The 26,693-nt window shown below is 42.5% G+C and overlaps 1 long non-coding RNA gene across 1 annotated transcript in view; it reads left to right on the forward strand.

The window, feature by feature from the left end:
- The window catches only part of LOC120891597 (uncharacterized), a 28,779-nt gene extending 3,703 nt beyond the window's left edge, over positions 1–25,076 (forward strand). Inside the window, exons 3-4 of the long non-coding RNA XR_013431434.1 lie at positions 2,567–2,696; positions 23,583–25,076. This is a non-coding gene — a long non-coding RNA (uncharacterized LOC120891597). The remainder of the gene's footprint in view (positions 1–2,566; positions 2,697–23,582) is intronic.
- Positions 25,077–26,693: the final 1,617 nt, after the last annotated feature.

Here is a 26,693-nt window from a genome sequence, read left to right on the forward strand (position 1 = left end):
GTGTGTGTGTGTGTGTGTGTGTTAGGATTCAATCCCAGGTTCTAATGGATGCTAAACAAGTTCTTTACCACTGAACTACTCCTCCAATGCCTCTCCTTCCTTTTTATTCACAGGACAGAGAAGAAAGCATTCTCACTTTCCAGTTCCCAAATTATCTCTCTCTACATGATTAACTTATCCAAAGGAAATACATATTCTTTTAATTCTATTGCTGTTAGAGGTTTAATCATCAATTCAGAAAGTTGCTGAGTGGGTTCATGGGAAAACTGTGGCCTCAAGTAAGACTTGAATTCAAACCCCAACCCTATTGCTTGTCAGCTGAGTGGCCCTGGGAGATCATTTGTCCCTAAGAGACAATGGTAATAATAATACCTACCTTCCAAGGGTGGCTTGAGTCTCAAGTTAAATGACCTTGGTAGCTGAAGTTCATGAATAACATTGTCTTTGATGAATTGCAGTCATGAAGAGGTGGTGTGGTGCAATAGCAAGAACTCTGGACGTAAAGTCCCAAGAGAGAAAGAGAATAGCATTAATAAGTACCCACTGTCAGCCTGGTACTTTACATAAGCTGCATCATTTTCCTTACCATAACTCTGCCAGGTAGGCTGTTAATATTTCCATTTGCAATCTCCTCACTAGACATTTTAGACTGAAGTTCAAGTTTCCATGGCCTTGGGGACCTCATTATTCTAACGCTCAGTTTTCTTATCTGTAAAAAAAAAAAAAAAAGTAGTAGTATTAATCCTGATATCGCTTATTAGCCCCTTAATTCCTTTTTGAAAAGGCTTACAATTTTTTAGAGCACCATTAGCTCTAAATAAAAAGTGACAGCTGGGCTGGGGCTGGGGCTCAGCAGTAGTGCACTTGCCTGGCATATGTGAGGCACTGGGTTCAATTCTCAGCACCATGTAAAATAAATAAAGGTCTATCAACAACTAAAAAAAAATTAAAAAAAAAAAGTGACACTTCTAATGGCTCTTTTTTCTTCCGGCTTTATTGAAATATACTTATCAAATAAAATTATATGCATTTAAGATATACCATGTGATTATTCTATTTTTTTATATTTATATGGTAATAAATTCACCTCACTATTTATATTTACTACTAAATATATCTTTTTTAATATTTAGTTTTTAGTTATAGGTGGACACAATATCTTTATTTTATTTTCATGTGGTGCTGAGATTTGAACCCAGTGCCCTCGCATGCTAGACAAGCGCTTTACCTCTGAGCCCCAACCCCAGCCCTATATCTTCATATATATATGTAATGAAATGAATGCCACAGTCTAGTTAATTAATATACTCATCACCTCACGTAGTTATGAGCATATTGAAAATATTCAAGAGCTACTCTCTTGGCATATATCAGGTATACAATACAGTATTTTTTACCTGAATACCTAATACCATGTAAATCCTATGTAAATAGTCACCAGACTGGACAGTAGATCCCAAGAACTGGTTCATAACCCCATTTCACCCTGTCCCTGGCAATCACCACTCTGCTCTCTGTCTCTTTAGTTTCTTTGCATTTCACATACACATGAGATCATGGTCTATGTTTTTCTGTGTTTGACCTGTTCCATTTAGCATCCTGTCCTTCAGTGTTTTATCTATGTTGTTACAAATAGCAGGATTGCTTTCTTTTTATTGGCTAAATAATATTCCATTGCCTGTCTGCACAGTGTACAACTTTTTTTCCTTCATCCATCACCACTTGGGTTGTTTCTGCTTCTTGGCTATTGTAAACAATGCTGCTCAAGTGGTTACCTTCAGGGTCCCACCAGATAACATACATAGTGACACCAGACTCTGTAGGAGCTGGAGAAATACTTACTATACCCAAATCTAAGTAAAATTACTTCTGCCAGCATGCTGACTTTCTTTTCTTTTTCTTTTTGGAAAATGGGGCCAGGTATTGGTTAATATTGGTTATTGGTTATGATTAACTTATCCAAGGGCAATTTACCATTGAGCTACATTCCCAGCCCTTTTTATTTTTTTATTTTAGGACAGGGTCTCACTGAGTTGCTTGGGGCCTCCATAAGTTGCTGAAGCTGGCCTTAAACTTGAAATATTCTTGCCTCAGCTTCCCAAGCTGCTGGGATTACAGGCAGGCACACTGCACCCTGCATAACTTTCTTTTAAAACTTATCACCAGCAGCTCTGGAAGCTGAGAGAGAGCCTTTCTCTCTTCTGCCAGGTACCGATGTAGCAAGGGGACAGCCAGGTGTGAGAAAACTCCCCCTCCCAGACTCTAAATCTGCCAAGGCCTTGATCTTGAACTTCCCAGAACTTTGCAAAATACATTTCTGTTGTTTAAAAGATACCCAGTTATGGTGTTTTGTTAAAGGAGCCAAAGATAACCCTCAAAGGGACAGAAAGAGGATTGTGGCCGACTTGTGTCCAGGATATTGCAGGCTCCAGCCCTGGGCCTCTGCATGTGGCTGCTTTATGGAAAGTGCTTCCTCTTCTGCTTTTGGCACAACTGACCTATTCTGTGCTCTCCTGGCCTTCTAGATAATGCCTCTCTGACACTCGATTTCTGTTTTTGTTGGCAGGGTGAAGGGCCTCTCTTTGTCAACTCAGTTTGAAGGAGAACTTTCCTGGTGCACACAAAAAGGGGCAGAACACCCTCTGATTCCCAGGGAAGAGAACAGAACGACTCCTAGGGCCAGAGATTCTTAGCTGGTAAGGGAGCTCTCTTGCTGTTTTCTCCAGGAAGTTTTCCTCTGCACAAATTGTGCATTCATAGAGCCAAAGCACAAGAGTGCTCAAACCTGTTTTAAGTGGCAGAACACCTGGAAGTCTTAGCTTCCTTTGCATGAGATAATGAAGCACTGACATTTCCATTTCTCATTATATGAGCCATGATTTAGCTCAGAACACATTGATGGATTTAGCATTTAGGCTGAACTAGAAACATTCTGTTTAATCAAATGTGCATCTTAGCAAGGCCTAGTGGTGCGCACATGTAATCCCAGGGACTTGACTTGGGAGGCTGAGGCAAGAGGAGCTCAAATTCAAGGCCAGACTCAATAATTTAACAAGGCCTTTGCCCAAAAGGAAGAGAGGGGGAGCGGTGCTGGGGATGAAGCTCAGTGATAGCACCCACCTGAGTACCACTTAAAAAAAAAAAAAAAGGTTCATACTGTTGTAAAGTCAAAAAATTCCAGCCATAAACATGCCGGCTCATGGAGAAAACAAGCAGTACAGCTACGGGGGCTCAAGTTTCCAAGTGTCTCTATTACTATTCACTAGCTAATAGCTGGATTAGCTATTAATTTGTACATTTTTCTTTGACGTCTACTATCAAGTACTAACAGTACTTGATAGTAGACGTCAAAGAAAAATGTTGGGAGAACAAATTAAATTTGACAAAGTGTTAGACATTGGCTCCCCTTTCTTTCCAAACAGATCATATTTTAGGGGCTTTGGAGTAAAAAAGACCTAGGTTTCAATATCCACCCCCTCCCCAACCAAGGATTAAACCCAGGTCCTTGCACAGGCTGGGCAAGTGCTATACCATGGAACTAAATCCCAGCGCTTACTTCTTGTGGAAAGTGGTGGAAATAATTCCTTTGCAGAGTGATTCTGGAGATTCACATTACCGTGTGCAAAGCCAGCAGCACAGCCCCTGGCCTTAGGTAGGCGGCTTCGTGGGTATTGTTAATATTATCAGCCTCATTAAACACTAGTGTTCCATTAGGAGGGACAGACTCAGCTAGAAAAGGCCTTCACAGAGCAAGTAACACAGCTTCAGAGGGGAGCCCGGAGTCACAGACACCTCAAGTTTGTAGAAGCCAGGTATATGATTCCAGCTCCCAGTGGCTCTCCTCCCACACTGTGCTGTTCTCTTCTGCAAACCCAGGGCCTCTCTAAAATGCCCCACATGCCTCCCCGGAGGCCACAGGCTATTGCATTCTCTTTTGGTAGCCAGCCAAAAGGAGTGAATGTTTGGTGACTCACCAGGTGAGCCAGTCCCCAATCCCTTCTGACTCTTCCTTGTTAAAGAAAACACTCTTCTCTCAACTGTGCCCACGGGTTTGTGTTCCTTGTTATTTTTATTCCTGTCCTCTGTTCGGAGAATTCGTAAAGTGTCGGTGTGGGGGGTGCCTGTCCCTGCAGAGACCACAGCTTCAGATTCTGGTATTGTGACCAATAGGGCAGAGAAGGGCTGGGGTCCACACCTGCCAGAGGCTGCTGAGCTGGGGGCGGAGGGCTGGCTGCCAGCTTCGGGGCTGCAGAGAGCAGGTTTGGGCAGAGAGGAGGGGACTGGGAGTGGAGGGGGAACGTGTCAGCACTTGTCTGCAAACCTCAGCCCAGCCCTCCCTGGGGAGAGAGGGACACCTGGGACATGGGGAGAAGCAGAAGTAATACAAAAGAACCCAGAGCACCTTAGGAAAGTGCATAGTTTCCATTATCTTGGAACGTGGACCCAGTGCTTTAAAAGACGTAGGTTGGTTGTCTCCCCGACTCCACAACCTTAAGCATGCTGCCTTGGCTTCCTGGTTTGTAGCTCCGCTGGTGAGAAACTGCTGGCCAATCACGTTCCTGGAATTCCTATTACATCACCAACAGCCAATCAGAGCTTCTGATCAGCTACCCTAACCAGTGTTACTACCTGGGTTGACATAATCCTAGCCAAGAGCAAAGAAACTTGACAGTTTTTGTCAGCAGACACAGAGCCTTTCAAATGGTTTTTGGAAAGCCTGCAAATACTTGCAGGTCGACCTCGTTACTTTCTTGGGGAAATCCCAGTTCAGAACCAGTGATGTAGCCCAGTTCCCTTCATTTGCCCCAAGAAGGGAAGGGGGTTTGACCAGGGTCACATAAGAGGTATTAGCAGCAGGGACCTTCCAGCTTCAGAGTGACCTCCGGGTGCTGCTGTGCTCATATAATTCTAAACCTTTTTCCCTGTCTCTATCCCACTTGGGCTGATTAGCCGTTTACACATAGAGGAAGCAAGTCATTGTGCAAAGATGAGAATAGGCATGGAGGAAAGAGTTTGTGTAGCCCAAGGTAGGCCAGGAGGGGCACCTCCCCCTGACTTTCAGACTCCTGGAGTCCAGGATCAACTAACTATACACCCCTCTTCATTTCTATGAGTATCCTGAACAAAGACTACTTAAAATATCTGGAATCAAGCATTTCTATATGTCAAACCGAATGGTGCTTTTCCAAGACTTTCTCCTTAGTTTTCAAGACTTCTCCTTCCCTGGGCAGGATTGTCATATCTCCTGTGTCACTACAGTGACCCCAATGAGTGATACACTATGACATACCTACAGGACTCTGCCTTGCTTAGTAGGAAATGCAAAGCCTGTGTTCAAGGACTGAATGGTAAGCTGTGCCTCAAAGCCATGCTTCCTCTGCCATTTTGATTTTCACCACCAGTAAGAGAATTTCCACATAGTCAGAACAAAAGTCTACTTGCTTTCGTTCTTTCCGAAGTCTAATCTAGAAGTCATTAAACTATAGCCCTCTAGAAATATCCACCTCACCTGGCTTTGTAAGTAAGAGCTTCATAATCCATGTACCTGGTTGTCTCAGAGCGATCCCTTAAGATTCATATCCAATCACATCACTCTGTGCTTACAAAAAAAATCTCAAAATTCACTGTATTGGTGGATGCTTCTTAGCGTGGGTCTTTGTGACGTGGTTCACATTCCCTTCTGTCCCTATCTTCATTCACTACTTCTACTCCCCCTCATCTCTGACATCACTGGTCATGCCCTTGTGCATGCTGTGCTCGAGATCTGGGTCCTTGCCTCATTGCCTTTCTGCCCCTGCCAGGAAGGGAGAAGAACCATCTGGATAATTAACTGAGTCAGAAACAGACTCTTCTGTACCACCTTTTTTAATTGGCTGTCGGGTTTCTTATTTATCTTTGTACCTCCTGAGAGATGGAATAACACTGGTGCTCAAAAAAATATCTGAATGAGTATGCAAGTGGATAAAATACACGTTTTTCTCTTCTTTTCTAACATCAAAATGCAGGAAACACATTGTCACGTTCAGTTTACCATTGAGTACATTTAGGACTTTTGAATATTCTAGCTCCAGCCAAAGAAAATATTAAAATGTCCAGTAAGCTGGGTACAGTAATGCACGCCTGTAATCCCAGTGTCTTGGGAGGCTGAGACAGGAAAACCATGAGTTCAAAGCCAGCCTCAGCAAAAGAGGTCTCACTAAGCAACTCAGTGAGACCCTGTCTCTAAATAAAATACAAAATAGGGCTGGGGATGTGGCTCAGTGGTTGAGTGCCCCTGAGTTCAATCTCCAGTACCAATAAATAAATACGTAAGTAAATAAAATGTCCAGTAAGCAAATTTTAAAAAGTTCAACATTGTTAGTCATTAGGACAATGCAATTCAAAACCTAAGTGAGACAGCCCTTCTTTAAAAAAGAAAAAAAAAAATATATATATATATATTAGTTGTAGTTGAACACAATACCCTTTATTTTATTTATTTGTTTTTATATAGTACTGAGGATCAGGGTCTCACACGTGCAAGGCGAGAGCACTCTAGCCCTGAGCCACAACCCCAGACTGAAACAGCCCTTCTTATCCACCATGATGGCTATGAAAAATAGACAGCAGCAAGTGTTGACAAGGGTACAGAGCAATCCGAGGCCTGGTCCATTACAGGTAGAAATGTAACACAAAGATGACCCTGTAGAAAACAGTTTGACAGCTCAACGTAGTTATCATATGACCTAATAAATAATCTTCCTGTTTCAACCTCCCGAGTAGCTGGGACTTCGGGCATCTGTTGCTACACCTACCTATTTTATTTTCTTTAAATGATGTTGTTATTTGTTGGCATCTTTTATTTGTTAAGAAACATAGTCCTAGCTCATACATTTCATTTTTAAAGAACTGGCCGAAATTTTGGATACACCGAGAATATCTAATTATTTGGTCTTAGGCATTGATCCCAGGACTCATACATGCTAAGCATGTGCTCTACCACTGAGCTACAACCCCCAGTCCTTCCAAAAATATTGACTCTAAAAGGTGAAAAGAAAACCATAAAATCATTAACATATGTTTAAATATCTACAAAATATGATCTTTACATCAAATAGCTGCAACTCAATTCAACTTGTATCTTTCCGTGGGTGTTAGTGTGTAAAATACATATTTAGGTTTAACATGGGCTATCCTGAGGATTTAACACCGTAAGTGTTCTGGTTTTGAATCCTGTTTTTACCTCTTGTACTTCTGTGGCTTTGGATAAGTTTCTTAACTACTTTGAGTCTTGATTTCATTACATATAAAAAGAAAATTGCCATATCAACTCCATAAAGTTGTTTTGACCGTTAAAATTACATATTTATATGAAAGTCTCAATAGAGTACACATTCCATAGTAAGGGCCCAATATGTAGTGGCTATTATGGGGACCATTATACTAAAGATGCATGGGTGCTCGTGGTTCATATTTGTGGGTAACGGCAGGGGTGGTAAAAGCTGAGAGCCCAGTGGCCCTCAGAGCCGGACAAGGCTTGCATTGAATTGTCAGTTCTGCAGGAGGAACAATGGAAAGAGAACAAAGGCCTGGTTCCATCGGCTGCTCCAGCAAATATTATTTTAAGTGAAAGCTACAAAAACAGTGCAGCAAAACCACAGGAGGGGTGGGGCCCGCCAAGCTTTGCGTGAGGTTAGCTGATGGTGGACTGAGTCACGAAGCACTTTGTACAAATCGTGATCTGACAATGGCTGTATTTTCTTTGCTAACACTCAGGATCACTGAGTTTTCAATGCTGGACTTTAGGGAGAAAAAGTGAACGTGATTTGAGGTGCATTCTATGTGAAAAAGCTTAAGCCCAACTCAAATTTGGTCATACATTTACCCAATCATCTTTATTGAAATTCTGTTTGGTTTTGTTGTTTTGCAGTACAGGGGATTAGAACCCAGGGCCTTGTGCATCCTGGGAAAGTACTCTACCACTGAGCTGCAGCCCCAGTCCCAGTTGTCTTTAGTGAAAAGAGTAAGATGATATGACATTGGGACTTTGACTGCTAGTAAACCTGAGCCTTCTGGTTGTGTGACAGTAGGGGGTTAAGTATTTGGAAGCTCCACAAATTTGTCAGCACCTGGATCCTCCTAAGCAGTGAGGATGTGGAACAGTCCCTGTCCTCAAGCGTGCACACAATTGTACCTATAAAATGTAACAAAACAAGGAAGCCTACAGTAAATGAAAGTTAGTGATTCCACAAATGTTCTACCTTCTTATTCAAACATCATAATATCGAAACTAAAATGACAACCAAGTTTATGTTTATTGCTTCTGGGCCTTGAAAAGCAATGTTTTATAAAAACAGCCTGATGGTAGAAATAGCACTGATCTGCTAGACAATAAAAAGATTAGAAACAAAAAGATCACCCTTTGGGACTAAGTTCTGCCCCTTGTCCAATCTGTGGCATTAGCCAAGTTAATTAAGCAATCTGCTTCAGCTTCCTCATCTGTAGAATAAATAAATAATAATACTTCCTTGGTTCGACATGAAATCAAGAAAGATGAATGGAGTGTTATTCAAATATAAAGAAATATTATAGGAAATTGTAGCTATTGTTCTCACTTGGAGGCTGTTTGTAGATAACCCAGGATCACAGAACTGCATTATTTCTAGATGTGTTTGTTTTTCAAGTTTTAAGCCAAAATTAGAGCAGGAAATAAAAATGACAGGATATTAAAAGGAGAACACTACATGGAAATTAATTTATCTGATTTTCTATGTTTCATCTTTCAAGAGCTTTAGGATGTCCAATGGTCAAGGAGAAATTCATGTCTATACTGAGGGGGCCCAACACTTATCAATCAAAAGTTTGAAGTGTGGTATGAGGAAGGGTCATTCAGAAAGGTAGGAGCAAGAAGAGCAAGCTCTCTAACTTGTTGTGATGTTTGCCATGCACAGAGGGAAAAGTAAGAAAGTTAGGTGTTCACTTTACTTGCCTTTATGTGTGTGCCAGGGTTGCTAGGGGTTTGAACCCAGGGTCTAGCATGTGATGGGCAAGTGTTCTACCAATGAACTACAACCCAGCCATCTTTATTTTATTTTGAGACAGGGTCTCCCTAAGTTGCTCAGGCTGGCCCCAAACTTGTGATCCTCCTGCCCCAACCTCCCAAGCAGCTGGGATTTCACACAGGTGCTACTGCACTCAGTTACTTATCTTGCATCACTAAAACAGAGGGACACTGTGTGAGATTTAGGGGGAAAGAAACAAAGGAGGATTATGATAAATTTAAGTCAGTGATGAGAATCTGCTATCATTTGGAGCTTGAATGTCCCCCAGAGGAAGGTGTGTTGAGGGCTTGGTCCCCCAGTCTCTAGAGAGACTTTACAAGGTGGGGCCAAGAGGGAGAAAGTTAGGTTATTGGGGGTGTGTCTTTGAAGGAGATATTGATTGGGCCCTTGGCCCCTCTTCTCTCTCTAAATCTCCTTTTCCTCCTGGCTGTCATGAGATGAGCACGTTCTTCCACCATGTGCTCCCACCATGATGTGCTGTCTCACCACAGGTCCAAAAGCAATGGAGCCAATTGGCCCACGGGCTGAAGCCTCTGAAACAGTGAGCCAAAGTAAACCTTTTCTTTTTATAAGGGGTTTATCTCAGGGGTTTGTCATAGTAATGGAAAGCTAACAGAGTCTGAGGTTATGATACTCAAAAAACACTGACTAAGAACATATTTTGTACAAGGACTAAGGGTGGAGGGATGTGTGGGGCTGTATTCCTTAGTGTTCCAGGTAAAAGTCTTAAAACTAGATCTGTTATTTGACTCTTGACTTTGGTAAAAAGAGAGTGTCAAATGCGTAAACCCTGGGAGGGTTTCCAATGCTCCAAGTGTATGAAATGACAGATAAAGTGTGAAAAAAAAATGGGGGGTAAGGCATAGCCATCCTTAATAGCTTAGTAGTATAGTGTCCGTGAGCTCAATCCCCAGTGCCAAAAATAATTTATACACACACAGGAGCAATGGGGATGTAGGTCAGTGATAGACCACTTGCCTAGCACATGCCAGGGCCTGGGTTCCATCCCTAGCACCAGAAAAATACACAGGGCTGAGGTGTAGCTAGTGACATAGCATGTGCTTAGCACGCATGAGGCCTGGGGCCCATCTCCAGCACCTAAATAAACACACATGCACATACACACAGAGATGATCATGTCGCTCCCTTCTAAAATCCTTAAATGTTTCCTTTGCTCTTGAAAAAAGAAAAACAAAACAAAACAAAAAATGAATCCTGTAAGAACTTCTCTCAGCTCCAGGACCCTGTGGAAGCTGCCCCTACTGCGCTGCCCTGAAGCCTCGCCTAGGGACTCTCCTGCTTGCTCTCCAAGCTCCAGGCCCCTGGTGCGGTCTCATTCCTTGGGCTTTGTCTGTAGCCTGTTTCTTGCTTCTTTTACTTGACTCCTCCTTTTTTTTTTTTTTTTTTACTTTTTTTTTACTTGACTCCTCCTTAACCTCCAGGCCTCAGCTTTGATGTCTCTTCTGTAGGGAAGCATCCTCTGCCCTCCCAGGATTGACTTGGGACCCCTAAGTTCTGCTTTTTATAGCTCTCTACATCTCTCTTTTATAAAAGCCCCTAAATAATTTTAATTAATTTTTAAATGTCTCCCTCCCCTGCTAGCATCAGTTCCTAATAACTGGGACCATATCATCTTTATTCCTGAGCAGCTACTCTGCGATCAGGGCTAGGAGTGACTCTCGGTGCATACATGTTGTCTACATGAGTGATTGTCACCCTGCCCTGAAGCAGGGACATGGTTAGTGATTGAGGGGAAGTGACACAGAATTGCTTCTAAATCGCAGAATCAGAGCAAAGATTAAGCAGCCCCGTGATTTACTTCTGAGTGAGTTTCAGATGAGGAGCTCCTGATGGGGGGAGAATAAGTTACAAAGCATTGTCATTTTGCTGTCTGGGGCCAAGGGGTTCATCAAACCCCTGTGGGGCCCGATTCCCATGCAGGGAATAAACAAGGTGACATCATGGTGACATACTCCCGAGGGATGGTGCAATTCTGCCAGCTCCGTTTGGTGGTTGGAAGAGGCCGTCTGTGGTCTCTCGGGCTACTAATCATCTCTGTAAGACTCATGATTCTGTGGCTCTCCAGGGATGGGTGACAAACTTCAGTCTCTCAGTCCCTTTGCCCTCCTTGTGGCCTTCAGGATCTAGCCTGCTTCCAGGAGAACCATGCCCTTGATCACTGGTTTTCAAACTCTGAGACCATTTAGAACATATGTCCCGCCACCCTCCACCCCCAACTTGACTCTCAACCTAACAGCTAACTTCCCCGTAGCACATCCCTGTTCGTAAACCTTTTTATTTTTCCTCTCTCATTGGATCACCAACCTTATGTTCACAGAAGGAGATACAGTGAAGACTGTCTGTGTGCAGTCTGTGTACATATAGATTCAGCTCAGGGACCTGGTCAAGTTCTTCTTCACCTCTTCATACCTCAGTTGTCTATAAAAGGGGATAATGATAGTAACACCATCACCTGATGTTTGTCAGAGTTAATTAAATTAATACATGTACTGAGCTACACGTTTCTAGCTGATAAGTAATCACTAAGTGTTCACTGTTTTGATTACTATGGTTATTATATAGTACTTTTCATGAGGAAAAAAATGGGATTTGGAATCTGGAGGACTGGGTTCTGTTCTGGCTGTATCAGTGGCTGGCTGTGTGATTTCAGGAAACTTATTTAGCTTCTCAGGCTTGATCTCCTCCTACGAAGCATAGCAGTTAATACTACTGACCTCAAAGAGGCATTATGAGCATTGACCAAGATACTACTTAGAAAACACCTACTGAAGGCCAGGCAGAGTGAATGCTTGGTAAATTGATAGCTCCCGCCTACTCCTCAGCATGGAAAACACATTACTTCCAATACATAATAAAAGAGAAATTACACTCTGATTACCTGACAAAGGGAGGTCAAGGAAGAGGGGAAAGAGCCTGCTATCAGATTCTATTGATAGCATCCAACACACAGTTATCCAAGGAGTCTAGCATTGAGTGTCACGGGCAGAGAAGGGGAGCGAACATTTATTGAGTAACTACTATGTTCCATGCACTTTATCTAAGCCATCTGAGCCAGAAAAGTTTCCATTTTCTCCCCTTTATATTAACACTGGACCATGCTAATGTCATTTATAGGAATTAAAAGACAATAGCCAGGAGGAAGGAAGGAGGAGAGAGATTTTATGGGGTGAAATCATTGCATGGCATGGCGGGGAACCAGGAGCAGGCAGTCCCTGTAGGAGTAGAAGAATTGGCACTGGGAACGGTGAGTCTGAAGAGGTGTGTGTGAACAGAACAGATTGTGGAGGGTCGTTTGCAGCTCTATGTCCTCCTCACAGTGACAGGAGAGGAACATTTCCAGGAAGCCTTAGCGTAAGCCATTAAATAACACGTTGGCCACAAGGGAATGACGAGACCTTGTCTATTCTTCTGGTGCAAGCTGAACATCTGGCCTGATGGCATACAGGCTTCTTGGAGTATTCAGAGATGGTTCTGTTTGTGCCCGCTCCTTGCCCAGCTCCTGATGCACATACTTGGACCCCTGCCCCCTCCTTTACAGTTCAGCCTTTTGCCTTGACCTTCTCTTCTTTACCTCTCCCCAGGCAGCCCCCTTCCACATTCCTTCCCCAGCAGCCAAACTTCCTCCTTCCTGTCTGCGTTGCTTGTGAGAGGATCCAGCATGAAGGGTCCTGGGCCACTGGGAGCGACATCTATAAGGTGCAGACTTTTTACAAAACCTGGATAGTGGCCCTCTTTGTATTCCTTCCATGTTTTGGGTATGCCAGACCTCATCTCTGTGGTACCCTGAATCCCATTCTGAAGGCATCTCTTGTTATTTCAGCTTAGGTGTCTTTCTAAGGCTGAGGAAAATGTGGCTGGGGGAAGAAGGGAGGGGGGAAAATGGATGCCACCACCTCATGAGCAGGAGTTCTGACTTTTTCAGGTGCATCCCAGGCAGCCTTGCATCTTAGCAAGTTCACCCTGGTGGCAGTGTGAAGAGCAAACTTGAAGGAAATGGGACTCAGGCAGGGAGCATGATCAGGGGTCTGCTGTAGCTCCCCAGGGGGAGAGCTGCCATCCTCTGGTTTATATGGTCACCTAGATTTCCATCTTGGTTTTCTTAGTGACCGTCAGTCTATGTGACTTTGGGAAAGTGACTTCTCAGACCCTCAATTCAATATAAAGGAGAGTGATTAATTCTATTGACTTCCAAGAGTCACTGTGAATATGAACTGAGGCAGGTGGTATAGTCTGAACATTATTTGTCCCCTCAGAAAACTTAGATTGAAATTTTTCCACCGTAGTAAGGTATTAAGGGGGGGACTTAATCCACTTTGGTGTTTGGGGGTGGGGCCTTTGGCTGCTGAGAGCCACAGCCGAGTTGGAATGCCATGGCATTTTTGCCAGAAAGGAGTGGTTGAGAGGTGACAACAGCGAGCCATTGAGGTGATGATGGTTATGTTAAGATGTGCATTCAATTGTATATTAGACCCCTTCGGATCCGCCTTGGCCCACTACTTTGGAATTCTTGCGGGGATTCCTGGAGAGTTCACGTTGGTTGGGGAAGTGCCGTGCTGGAGGAGGGATTTCCGGTTGGTGATGTTTCCTGGAAGGGCCGCATGGGTAGTGTTCATGGGAGTTCAATCAAGGAATTCCTGTTTTGAACCTACAAGTGCCTCGTGGCAGCTTGGTTATTTTGTGCCCAGCCAGACTTCGGCATTTGGCAAGTGTTTAGGATTAGATAAAGTCATCAGGGAGTTCCCTAACCCCCACCGTGAGGAAATACTGGTGGCAATAAGAGGAAAGAGTTGCTGGGATGTGGCTCAGGGGTGGGTTGAGTGGGTGCTTAGCATGCACAAGACCCTGGGTTTCGTCCCTAGCGCTGCACACATACACAATTAAAGGCAGAGAGAACATGACAATACACACATGCTCTTGTCTCTCCCCATGTGATGCCCTGTATCATCTTGGGACTCTCCAATCAAGAAAACCATTGTTAGATGTGACCCCTTGACCTTGGCCCAGAACCAGGATTCATATAAACATTTTTTCTTCATAACTTATCCAAACTCTACTATTATGTTATTTGCAACAGAGAATGGATTAAGACATGAGGACAAATAAGGAAAAGAGGCAGATTTGAGGAATGCTTAGGACTGAAAGAATTGATTGGCTGAAGCTGGTAGGATAGAAGGAGGAATTCACAGTGACTCACTGGTCTCCAGGTGGTTCTCTGGGCGACAGGTAGTATTGGCAACTGAGCTGGAGATGTAAGGAGTGGAGCAGATCAACAATGTGGGAGAGCTTTGCCCAAGTTTGAGGAGTTCATGACATAGCAGCTGGAGGGTCTAGCAGATGTCTGATACTTGAGTCCAAAGCCCAGGAGAGAAGTCTGGGTTGCCAACTGAGAGTAACCAAGATCCCTCCAGGTAAAATGAGAAGAGATGGGTGGACAGCCTCAGATATAGGGCATGTGAAAAGCACCAGCTCTCTCTCACACACACACACACACACACACAAAAAAAAAAAAAGGTATTCAGGAAGATGAGGAGACCGCGAGGCATTCCATTGCAGTGAGCATAAATTTGAAGTCCTTCTTAGGCCCAGCAAATTCTGGCCTTCCCATATTATCTCATCCCTTGCCCTTCCAGATCTGATCCATAACCTTCGTCTCTCCTTGGGTGCAGAGAATATTTTTCTTTTTGCTATGGCTTGCATATGTTTGTTCCTCAGATTTCATATGTGAAAAACATAACCCCCAACTCATATGTCGATGTTATCCGGAGGCGAGGCCTTTAGAAGGTAATTGGGATTATAAGAGGTCATGAAGGTGAAAGCCTTAATTGCTTTATAAGATGAGGGAGAGAAACCCCATTAGCTTTTGCTGCCTCTCCATATTGTGATGCAGCACGAGGCCCTGGCCAGACGCTAGCACCATGCTCTTGCACCCTGGCCGCTGGAACCCTGAGCTAAACAAACTTCTGTTCTTTATAAATTACCAAAGTTTAGTATTTGGTTATAGCAACAGAAAACAGACTAAGACACCTGTTTTATTTTTATTTAATATTTTTTAGATGTTGGTGGATCTTTATTTTATTCATTTCCTTATATGCGGTGCTGAGAATCGAACCCAAAATGTGCTACTACTGAGCCACAACTCCAGTCCCAAGACACCTGATTTAGATCTGCTCCTCCCAGGCCACCACCTCCCAGGGCAGCCATTCTTGGCCACCCTATCTATGGCAGCTCTCTATGCCTCCTGACTACCACTTCATCCTGATGCATTTCCTTTGGCTCTCATAGCACTGCCTGAACCCTTTTAAATATATATTTGCTTATTTGTCTCTCTCCACATCCCCCACTGAAACACAAGCCCCACAGGGACAATGACCTTGTCTGCCTTGTTCATCTCTGTATGGTCAGCACCTACCAGAGTGTCTGGCACCCACCTGCAGAATGAATGAAGGGACCAGAGAAGGGTGCTGCTCCCAAAGCCTAGAGCAGTGGTTCTCTCTCAGGGCTGCTGCATCCAAGTCACTCATGAAGCTCTGTGAGCCTACAGATGCCTACACCCTACCCCAGTCTCAAATCCATCAAATTAGAATCCCCTGAGAATTGGCAAGTGTAAAATGATCCACTTTGGTATCCTCAGATGACAGGCAAGGTCAAGGACAATTAGAGAATTTCAAGATGCATCAGCAGTGGCAAAGGAAGAAGGGAATTTCAACAATGAAGGACTGACAAAGCACACACTTGAACACCTTGGGGTGAAGCTAGTGTTGGTCTGTTTTCCATTACTAAAATGAAACACCAGAGGCTGAGTACTTATAAAGAAAAGAGGTTTATTTTGCTCATGGTTTTAGAGGCTGAAAGTCCATAGAGTATGACACTGACTCTGGTAAGGGCTCCTTTCACTATATCCCATCATGGTGGGAACCAGTGGGCAGGGGAGAAATCACATAGCAGGAGACAGCCAGAGTATAGGGAAGGACCCATGTTTTGACTTCCTATATGCCCAGTGCTGAAAGGTCCCCCCACCTCTTACCATTGCCACATGAGCCTCTAGGGGACATATTCAAACTGTATCGAAGCCATAGCAGCTGGGCAGTTTAAAGTCTGGGGGATGCTGTTCTGGAAGAAATAACACGGGGTGCCTTCCTGAGTCGACCTCATGGTCTCCTACCCCCAGTGCCCCGGATGTGGTTTGGGGGATTTATTCCACTCCATTCTCAGTCATGAGGTTTGATACGGCTTATCCATCCAGGGCGGGCTCTGACTCGTCCCAGGGATGTGTTCACCCCCTACAGCATTTGACTTGTGAACAGATCAAAGCCAAAGGTGTCCAGGATGCATTCTCAGGATCTTAAGTAAAAATATTGTGTTATCAGCTTTTTGTCACTGAGACCAAATACCTGACAAGAGCAAGTTGGAGGAGGAACTATTTATTCTGGCTTACAGTTTCAGAGGATCCAGCTCATGGTCAGCTGACTCCGAGGCAGAAATATCCTGACAGAGGACTTGACCGAGGAAAACTGCTGAGCTTGGGGTAACCAGGAAGCTAAGGGGTGGGGTGGAGTGGGGGTGCCAGGGCCAGATACAGTCCTCAAGGGTGACTTCCAGCCATGCCCCACCTGCCTAGTTACCACCCAGTGGTCCATTCCAATGATTTATCCATCAAATGGATTAATCCACTGGTGAGGTTACAGCCCTCATGACACAACCATCTCACCTCTTGAACTTTTGGGGGGCCACCACAGATCCAAACCCCAACAGATGTCTTCTATAAATTCCCGGAAGAGATTCTTCCTCGGGAGGTGGTGGTATACGAATCTGCAACCTGGACTCATGGCAGTCATTTTGCTGCCACAAAAATCAGAGAGCAGTTTTGTGCGTTTCGATCCTTCTCAGGTAAATGAGGCCCCACAGAAGGGAGAACTGAGGGAAAAGGTAACTGGGGCCTTGGTAAGAGGAGGGATCCATAGGAACAAGCCCCATTTGGATCCAGTTCCCTGTGAATGCCTCAGTTCCATATATCAGTACATTCTTCTTATGGATTACCATGGTTTAGATATGTCCCCTCTGCCCAGGAGTTCATCTGTTGGAGGCTTGGTTTCCAGTGAGGCCATGTTAAGAGATGATTTGACCTCTAAGAGATAAGGCCTAGTGGGGGTTAATTTGGTCACTGGGGTCACTTCTCTCAAAAGGGAGTAATAGAGTTCATGAGGGTTTGTCCTGTTGGTTCCCTGTCTTGTGATGATGTGATGACTCCTTATTTTATGGGCTCCCACCATGATCCATCTGCCACAAAGTCCTCACCAGAGCCAAACTGAGCTTGTGCCACATTGTTTGGAGTTTCAGCCTCCCAAACTGTGAGCTAAGTAAACATCCTTTCTTTGCAGAGTATCTTCTCTCAGGTATTTCATTATAGTAACAGAAAATGGCCTCAAACATGGTTGAAAGAATCGTAACACATATAACTAAATTGCATCTGGTGAGATAAGGGTGAACTGGGATTTAGCTTATTGGGGTCCAGACTCTTAAACGGATTTTATTGAGCAAAAGTGTGAACCCAAGCCACAAGAATTCAGTTACTAGAATGAAGTGAGCAGTCACAGATCTATTAGCAGCAGTCAGTAGGGGTAAAAAATTACAACCTGACAGTTATTTTAAATGGTTAGCCCTGACCCTAAAGTAGATTTGATTCTAGAAAGTGAATCTTTTACAACTGCCCAGCACAGAGCAAGCTTTGTAGAAAGAGACAGTCCGTGAAGTCTTTAGCCCACATGCGTACACATGGATACTGAGATGTTTTGTAGCCAAGTGGCCATGGTAGTCTTAATAACCAAAGAGGACTTTTTTTTTTTTTTTTTTTTTTTTTTGTACCGGGAATTGAACTCAGGGGCACTCAACCACTGAGCCACATCCCCAGCCCTATTTTGTATTTTATTTAGAAACAGAGTCTCACTGAATTGCTTAATGCCTCACCATTGCTGATGCTGGCTTTGAACTTGCGATCCCCCTGTCTCAGCCTCCCCAGCAGCTGGGATGACAGGCGTGTGCCACTGTGTCCGGCTCAAAGCTGACTTTTGATTTCTTTGGAAGTCTACATGAGAATGAGCAGATCCACCACATCTCAAGCTACTGTGGCCATGAATAGACCCTTCCATTTTTTTTTTTTCACATCTGAACATCCTCCATCTCTTTCGGGTTGTACCTTGTGTTTGGGTATTTATGCTTTGATTCATGCTAACTTTGCATATTATGGAATTAATCTGTAACAAACACCACTGTAAATAAAAATAAGTATGTGGCTGAAAGAGAAAAGAAAAATCCAGGAAGGAAATCCCAGTAGGTCCTCACCAATTCCAGTAACAATGGACTGCTCACTACTCTTATTTTCATGTAAGTTGAAGATGCACAAAATTCAGGGACTATTCTAGGGACTCCAATCATTAGAAAACAGAAGAGACAGGTTCTGGTGGCCACGACCCAGGGGTTGTAAATATAGCATTCCACTTTCCAGCTCTGTAGCCAAAAGAATATAGACTTTGGAAACAGATTTAGGTTCAAGTCCAAGTTCTACCACTTACTGGCCATGTGACAAGTGATTTTAATAAATCTGAGCCTCTCAGCTCAACTGTAAACATGAGCACAACAAAATCGACTAACTTGAGGATTAAATGGACCATGTAAGTGAGAGGGGCAAGCAGAACTCCCCAGCAGCTCCAGGTTCTCCCATAACAGAGTGGTGACCATAAGTTCAAATCTTATGTCCTCCACCGCTCCATCCAGATGAACCCTCTGGCTCTCACAAATATCAGTTTCTGTTCCTTTTCTTTCTCTCTGGTTTATGGCTACATATAAACATAGAAAAAGCACCCAAAATTTTAATTATTTTCAAGCTGAATAGTGGGATTGTAGTATTTAAATACTGAGTAGATTTTTCTCATTGGTATCCCACTAGCTGCTTTTCAACTATTTTGAAGTATAAAGTAGATATATTTTAAGTGTACAGTTCAAGGATTTTGCATTTTGTTTAGAGACAGGGTCTTACTGAGTTGCTTAGCGCCTTTCCATTTCTGAGGCTAGATTTGAACTCGAGATCTTCCTGTCTCAGCCTCCTGAGCTGCTGGGATTACAGGTATGCACCACCATGCTCAGCTTAGTTCAAGGATTTTTGATAAATAAATATACTTATTGATCACAGGTCAAGATAAACTATTTTCACCTTTCCAGAATGTCCCTAAATGTCTTATTGCTGTTAGTTCCTCATAAGTCCTATCTCAGATCATCACTGATGTAATTTCTATCATGACAAATTACTCTTTTCTAGAATTTCTTTTTTAAAAAAACCACTTTTTTAGTGGTTGATAGATCTTTATTTTATTTATTTATATGCGGTGCTGAGAATCAAATCCAGTGCCTCACACATTGCAGGTAAGTGCGCTACCACTGAACCACAACCCCAGCCCCTCTATTCTAGAATTTCTTGGTATAGATGAAATCATGTTGCATGTGGTCTTTTGTAACCTTTTGTTTGTTTTCTCAGTATAATTTTCTTTTTTTTTTGTACTGGTGTTTGAGCCCAGGGTGCTTTACCACTGAGCTACATCCCTAGCACCCCTGCCCTTTTTAATTTTATTTTGAAACAGGAACTCACTAAATTGCTTAGGGCCTTTCTAAATTGCTAGGACTGGCCTTGAACTTGTGATCCTCCTGCCTCAGCCTCCTGAGTCACAGGATTATAGATGTGTGCCACGGTACCCAGCAGCCTCATGTGATATTTTTGAGATTCATCCATTGTTGTGTCTGTCAGTAGTTCATTCCTCTTATTAATTAATAGTGTTATTCATGCCAGCCATGGTGACACATGCTTATAATACTAGCTACTCAGGAGGCTGAGATGGGAGAATGGCAAGTTCACTAAGCCTCAGCCACTTAGTGAAACCCTGTCTCAAAAATAAAAAATAAAAAGGACCTGGGTGCAGGGCTGGGACTGTGGCTCAGTGGTAGCGCACTTGCCTGGCATGTGTGAGGCACTGGGTTCGATTCTCAGCACCCCATAAAAATAAATAAATAAAGGCCTATCAACAACTAAAAAAAGTATATAAAAAAAGGACTTGGGTGTAGCTCAGTTGTAAAGATAAAAAATGAAGGAAATCTTGGGTATAAAAATGAAGGAAAAAGAAAAGTGAGTAGTATTTCATTGTAGGAATCTTCCACAATTTTTTAAATCTGTTTATCTGTTGATGAGCATTTGACCTGTTTTCAGCTTTTGAGTGTCACAGATAAAGATGCTTGACATTTTTGTAACCTTTAATTTCTCTCAGGTAAATATCTTACCATAGAATTACCAAATCACAGGGAAAGTGCACATTTAAAGTTTTGAAAATTTATCCAAAGCATCAGTATATCAGAATTCCAGTTACTTCACATCTTTGCCAACACTTGATATTGTCAGGCTTTTTTAGTTTTAGCCACTCTAGTGAATTTGAAGTGGAAACTCGTTGTGGTTTGCCACTCAAAAAAATACTTAAAATTTACCACCTTGACCATTTTCTGTGCTTAGTTCAGTGGTATTAAGTATCTTCACTGGTTGGGAATCATCACCACCATCCATCCAGAGAACTCTCTTCATCTTGCAATTTTAAAATTGTGTGTTCATTGCCAAAGACAAATAATAACAAATGTAAAGATTTCTCCCTCGCTGCCCACTTCTCTTGGTGCTCGGGGTCAAATCCAGGGCCTCACCATGTTCTATCACTGAGCTACACCCACATACCCTTTACCTGATTTTTCTTATCATCCTAGAATCAGGCAACACCCCATTTAGTAAAACAGAATGAGTATTTCAACTAGCAGCAGCATTGGTTTTTATAGACAAAAAGGCTGAAGAAATAAAAATTAAAAAATTTTTTAAAATGCAGAACAAAAAAATCAGACTGGGTCATTTCAAAGTTACTTTCTTTGGAAGATGGAAACAAGGAGAGAGAACAATGGAAAAACAAATGATTGTTAATGCCAGGTTGCCTCGCATTACTTCTTTTTAATATATATATTTTTTAGTTGTAGATACACACAATATCCTTATCTTATTTATCTATTTTTATGTGGTGCTGATGATTGAACCCAGTGCCTCATGCACTCAAGGTAAGTGCTCTACTGCTGAGCTACGACCCCAGCCTTTGGGTTCCTTTTTGTGGTAAGGATTAAAGCAGAGGAAGCTTCATGCTCATTGCATTCTCTCCTAATTTCTCAGAAGGTCAAACACCACTTAGTTTTAGTTTGGGGTCAGCGAGTTTTAGCATGAGTGACTCCATGTTGATTTTTGGTCTGGTCTGTTGGGACCTAGCACATGAGCTTAGTCCAAAACAGTGGCCTCCTGTCATTTTTATTTAATACCTGTAAACACTAAATTTGTCCTTCATTTCTCAGCACCTCATGGCAGCCACCATTTACTTTCTGTCTCTCTGAATTTGACTTGCTCTAGGGACCTCATACATGTGAAATTGTATGGTATCTATCTTTTTGTGGCTTATTTTGCTTAGCACAATGGCCTCAAGTTTCATCCTCGTGGTAGCAGGTGTCAGAATGCTGGATAATATCCCGTCTTATGTGTGTATCAATTTTATTTATCCACTTACATTGGTCAATGGCCCCTTCTGTTTTGTTTCTACCTTTTGGCAATTACGAATAATGCTGCTATGAACATAAATGTACAAATATCTCTTTGAATTTCACCTCTCAATGTTTTCAGGTCATGTGCTCAGAAATGTAATTCTATTTTAAATTTTTTTTAGAAACTGACATTACTGTCTTCTCTAGTGACTGCCCCATTTTATATTGTTACCAACAAAGCATGAAAATTCCAATTTCTCCACATGTCAACATGTGTAGTTTTCTGTTTTGGTGATTGTAGCCGTCCTCAGGATATGGGATGGTGTATCGTTGCAGGTTTGATTTAGATTTGTATTCCCCTTAATTCTGAGCATCTTTGTTTTTGTTTGTTTGTTTCAGTGATGGAGATCAAACCCAGAGCCTTACATATGCTAGGCAAAATGTTCAAACCTCTCTTGATGTGCTTATTGGCCATTTGTATACCTTCTTTGAAGAAATACCTATTCAAATCCTTTATCCACTTTTAAATCCAGTTCTTATTGTTGTTGTCGTCGTCATTGATGGTGCTAAATTTTAAACTGTGCCTCTCTTAGTAGTGTTATTCCATTTTATAATTGAAGAAACTTTGTTTTCGTGTATGAGTGTGTGTGTGTGTGTGTGTGTGTGTGTGTGTGTGTGTGTGTTTTGCTGGAAACTGAACCCAGGGCTAAGCATGTGCTCTTATCATGAGCTATATCTCCAACCCAAGAAATTAACTGTTCTGGTTGGTCATGTGACCATGATGGGACTAGCCACAGCCTTGTTCATCTCACCAAAGATAAAGATAGATAAGTGAATAATTCATTGGAATCTTGATTGAACATATATACCAAGGCCAATGGAAGGGTGACAGATGCTGAGGAAACCAGGTTTACAGTTCCATGAGGGACATGAATAAAGAGGCAACAATAACACAGTGTGACAGGTGTCATAACAGGGAGGAACCTGATGCCAGCAAGGTGTATTTGGGAACTGAATGCAGTTTAGTAGCCAGAGCCCTGATAGAAGGACTGACTGGAGATGAGCCTAGAGAGGGGGGTTGGTTTTTAGCTGTGAACAACAGAATCCTCTTGAGCTTATTCACCCAGAAAATAAATCTGTAAAAGAATATTAGGTAGTTTACATCTCCCAGAGGGCCAGAGAATGGAATATGGAGGCTGCAACCAGAAACAAAGCCCCCCGAACCATCCCCAGGACTCTCAGCAGAGACTCCATTGTCACTGTCCTGCTGGCCAAGACACAAAAGCTCACCAGCTTTGGTGACCACTGCTGCTGCTCCCTAGGAGTTCTGCTTTCACCCAGCTTCAGGTGGACTCCCTGGAGTGTGCACTCCCTGGCATAGCCCGCTTCTGAACAGAGTCTTGCATGGCTGTGTCTGATTGGTAGAGATGAAGCTCGCCAAGGGCAAGGGAGATTGGCAGAGGGAATTTCTCAGGCTTATATCTTTAGTAGGCAGGACCTGTTGGAGAGGTAGCACCTCAACCCTAAGAAGAGGTTTGCTATAGTTTGGATCTTGAATGTCCCCCAGAGGCCCAGGTGTGGAAAACTTGGTTACTACCCTATAGCACTACTGGGGGATGGTAGAGTCTTTAGGAGGTGGGGCCTAATGGGAGAAAGTTAGGTCATGAAGTTTTGCCATTAGGTAGAATATTTGGACTCCAGCCCTCTTCCTGTCTCTCTTTTACTTCCTGGCCAGCATGAGGTGATAGACCCCCTCCACCATGGGCTCCTGCCATGATATACTATGTAGCCACAAGTTCAAACCAACAGGACCTAGCAAGCATGAACTTAAGCCTTGAAGTCATGAGCAAAAATAAATCTTTCCTTTTTATAAGTTATTTCAGGTATTGTTTTATTTATTTATTTATTTTATTTATTTTTTAGTTATCTGCAGACACAACATCGTTGTTTGTGTGTGGTGCTGAGGATCAAACCCGGGCCGCACGCATGCCAGGTGAGCGCGCTACCGCTTGAGCCACATCCCCAGCCCCTCGGGTATTGTTTTAAACATTTTTTTTTTGTAGTTGAAGATGGTCAGCACACCTTCATTTTATTTGTTATGTGGTGTTAAGGATCCGGCTCAGTGCCTCACATGTGCTAGGCAAGTGCTCTGCCACTAAGCCACAACCCCAGCCCCCTATTTCAGGTATTTTTGAAAGGTGGAAAGTTGACTGAAAAAAGGTTTAAAAGTGATATATCCTTTTTCTTTTTTTAATATTTATTTTTTAGTTGTAGTTGGATACAGTACTTTTATTTATTTATTCTTATGTGGTGCTGAGGATTGAATCCAGGGCCTTGCATGTGCTAAATGAGCGCTCTAACACTGAGACACAACCCCAGCTTGATATGTTCTTTTTAAAAAAAATTTTTTTAGTTGTAGATGGATGTGATGCCTTTATTTTATTTATTTATTTATTTTTGTATGCTAAGGATCAAACCCAGTGTCTCACACATGCTAGGCAAGCGCTCTACCACTGAGCTACAACTCCAGACCCTGGTGATATGTTCTTGCATAAAAATTTGTACACAAATGTTCATTGTTCACAGATGTTTAACTTTGTTTGCAAAAGCCCCAAACTATAAATATTCCAGATGTCTATCAACTGGTGAATAGTGAAGCCACCTGTGGTCCACCCATATGTGTTGCTCAGCAATAAAAGGAACAAATACACAACAATACACAATAACTTGGATAAATCTTCAAGATATTATGCTGGGAGAAGGAACCCAATTCCCCCAAATTATTCCCATACCATATGACTCTATTTCTGTAACATTTTGAGATAGCAAAGTTTTACAAATGGAGAACAGAGGGTATTTACCAGAAGTGATAAATACCAATCTGATAGTGATAGGGAGAAGGGTCACAATGGGAAGGAAGAGAATGTGGTTACAGAAAAGTAAGGGATCCTTGTATTGATGGAAATGTTCTATGTTCTGAGTGTAGAGATGGGTACGTGGACCTACACACATGATAAAAAGGTATAGCACTAGACACACACACGCGTGCAGTGCTTTGGTCTGAATATGAGTTGTCATTGGAACTTAACCCCCAAGGTGATAGTACAAAGAGATAGGTCTTTTTGGAGGTGATTCAGAAACCTCAAGAATGGGATTAGCTGCCCTTCATAGATGAGCCTGAGAGAGCAAGTTCAATATTCTTGGTCTTCTGCCAACCAAAGACATAGCAACAAGGCACCATCTTGGGAGCAGAGAGCAGTTCTCACCAAGCCAGCACCTTGTTCTTGGATTTCCCAGTCTCTGTAACTGTAAGAGGTAAATTTCTGTTCTTTATAAATTATTTAATCTGAAATATTTTGTTATAGCAGCATAAACATACTTGTACCCCCATGCAAGCATAAACATGTATGCATCAATGCATCCAATTAAAACTGGGAAAATGTAGTACAACTGGTAGATTGCATAAATCTCCATGTCCTGGTGGTGATATTGTAGTATTAGATGATGTTACCATTGGGGAAAACATACATGGGGCCTCTCTATATCACTTATTACAACTACCTGTGAATCTACAATTATGCCCATAGAAAAACAGAAAAAAAAAAAAAAAGCAAAAGCATTGGGAAGCCAGAAAACACTAGGGGGTTGGGACTTTATTTTAAGAGCTGTGAGCAACTATTGAGGGATTTTCAGCAGGTGTAACACACGTCTTCGTTTAGCTTCTATTTTTTAATCCAACCCTAAGTTAATATTATCCTGGCCTAACTTACAACTGTGACATTTAAATTTAAAATAAAGTGTAAAAAAGATCTATCCTTTTTTTTAGCCTCTCATGATTTTCCAGATTTCCCAGGAAAGCAATTTTAGGCCCAGCATATGCGCTCTGATTCCTCCTGAAGCAGAAAGAATAAGGAAGGATCCTTTATTTTATTTCTTCCACAAATGTAAGCATATGCTATGGATCAGACTCTGTGCCAGGCACTGTAGATTCAGTGATGAATAAGAGACATTCTTACCTTTGAGAGGCTTCGTTGTTAATCCCTTGGGGGAAAAAATAATGGCTCTAATACAAAAGGGATTTATGTGAGCCTCATATAATCCAGAGTCTAGGGATGAAGGTGTAGAGTTGATACAGTGGCTTCAAGATGTTATGAATGTCCCAAGCTCCTGCTATCATTTTGCTCCACCATCTTTAGCACGTCTTCCACCTCAAGATCATTGTGGGTATCTCAATTCATCATAAGGAGTGTATTAGTCCATTTTCAGTTACTATAATGAAACACCTCAAGGCTGAATACTTTATAAACAAAAGAAGTTTATTTAGCTCATAGTTCTGGAGGTCAAGGGCATATCCTGATAAGGACCTCAGGGCAGATGGTATTTCAATGGTGGGAGCACCACCATTGATTTAGTATATCTGGGATGGGGCTGGAGAATTTGTATTTATGTTTTCAACAAATAACCTGCAGTTCAGGGGAGCTCATTTGAGAATCACAGCTATAAGTAACAGGGGGGTGAGCAGAAGAATTCACATAAGGGATTAAAGTTATCAGTTTTTTCGGTGGATCACCCATGGAATTAACCTAAGGATGGAGTTATTTCCTACAGAGGTTAAATCCCTCAGATATAGCAGCTCCCTTTTAGCACAGCCTTACAAGGAAGGCAGCTGCCCTTAAGGCTAAAATTATACTGTTCAGCACATATGGTGTCTTTGTCTGTTTTCTGTTGTTATAACTGAATACCTGAGATTGGGTTATCTATAAAGAAGAGAGGTTTATGGTTAATAGAGGTTCTGGAGGCTGCAGAGTCCAAGAGGATGGTGCCAGCATCTGCCTAGCATCTGATGTGGTCTTCTTGCTGCATCATAACCTGACAAAAGGCATCACACGGTGAGACAGAAGACGTGGGCTAGTTCTTTCCTCTTCTTATAAAGCCACTAATACCATCATGGGGGCCCTATCCTCAGGACCTCACCTCCTCCTAAATACCTCCCAAAGCCTCCCTCCAAATACCATTAACATACGATTTTGGAGA

The sequence above is a fragment of the Ictidomys tridecemlineatus genome, chromosome 16 (assembly GCF_052094955.1).
Source record: "Ictidomys tridecemlineatus isolate mIctTri1 chromosome 16, mIctTri1.hap1, whole genome shotgun sequence".
Taxonomy (NCBI): Eukaryota; Metazoa; Chordata; class Mammalia; order Rodentia; family Sciuridae; genus Ictidomys; species Ictidomys tridecemlineatus.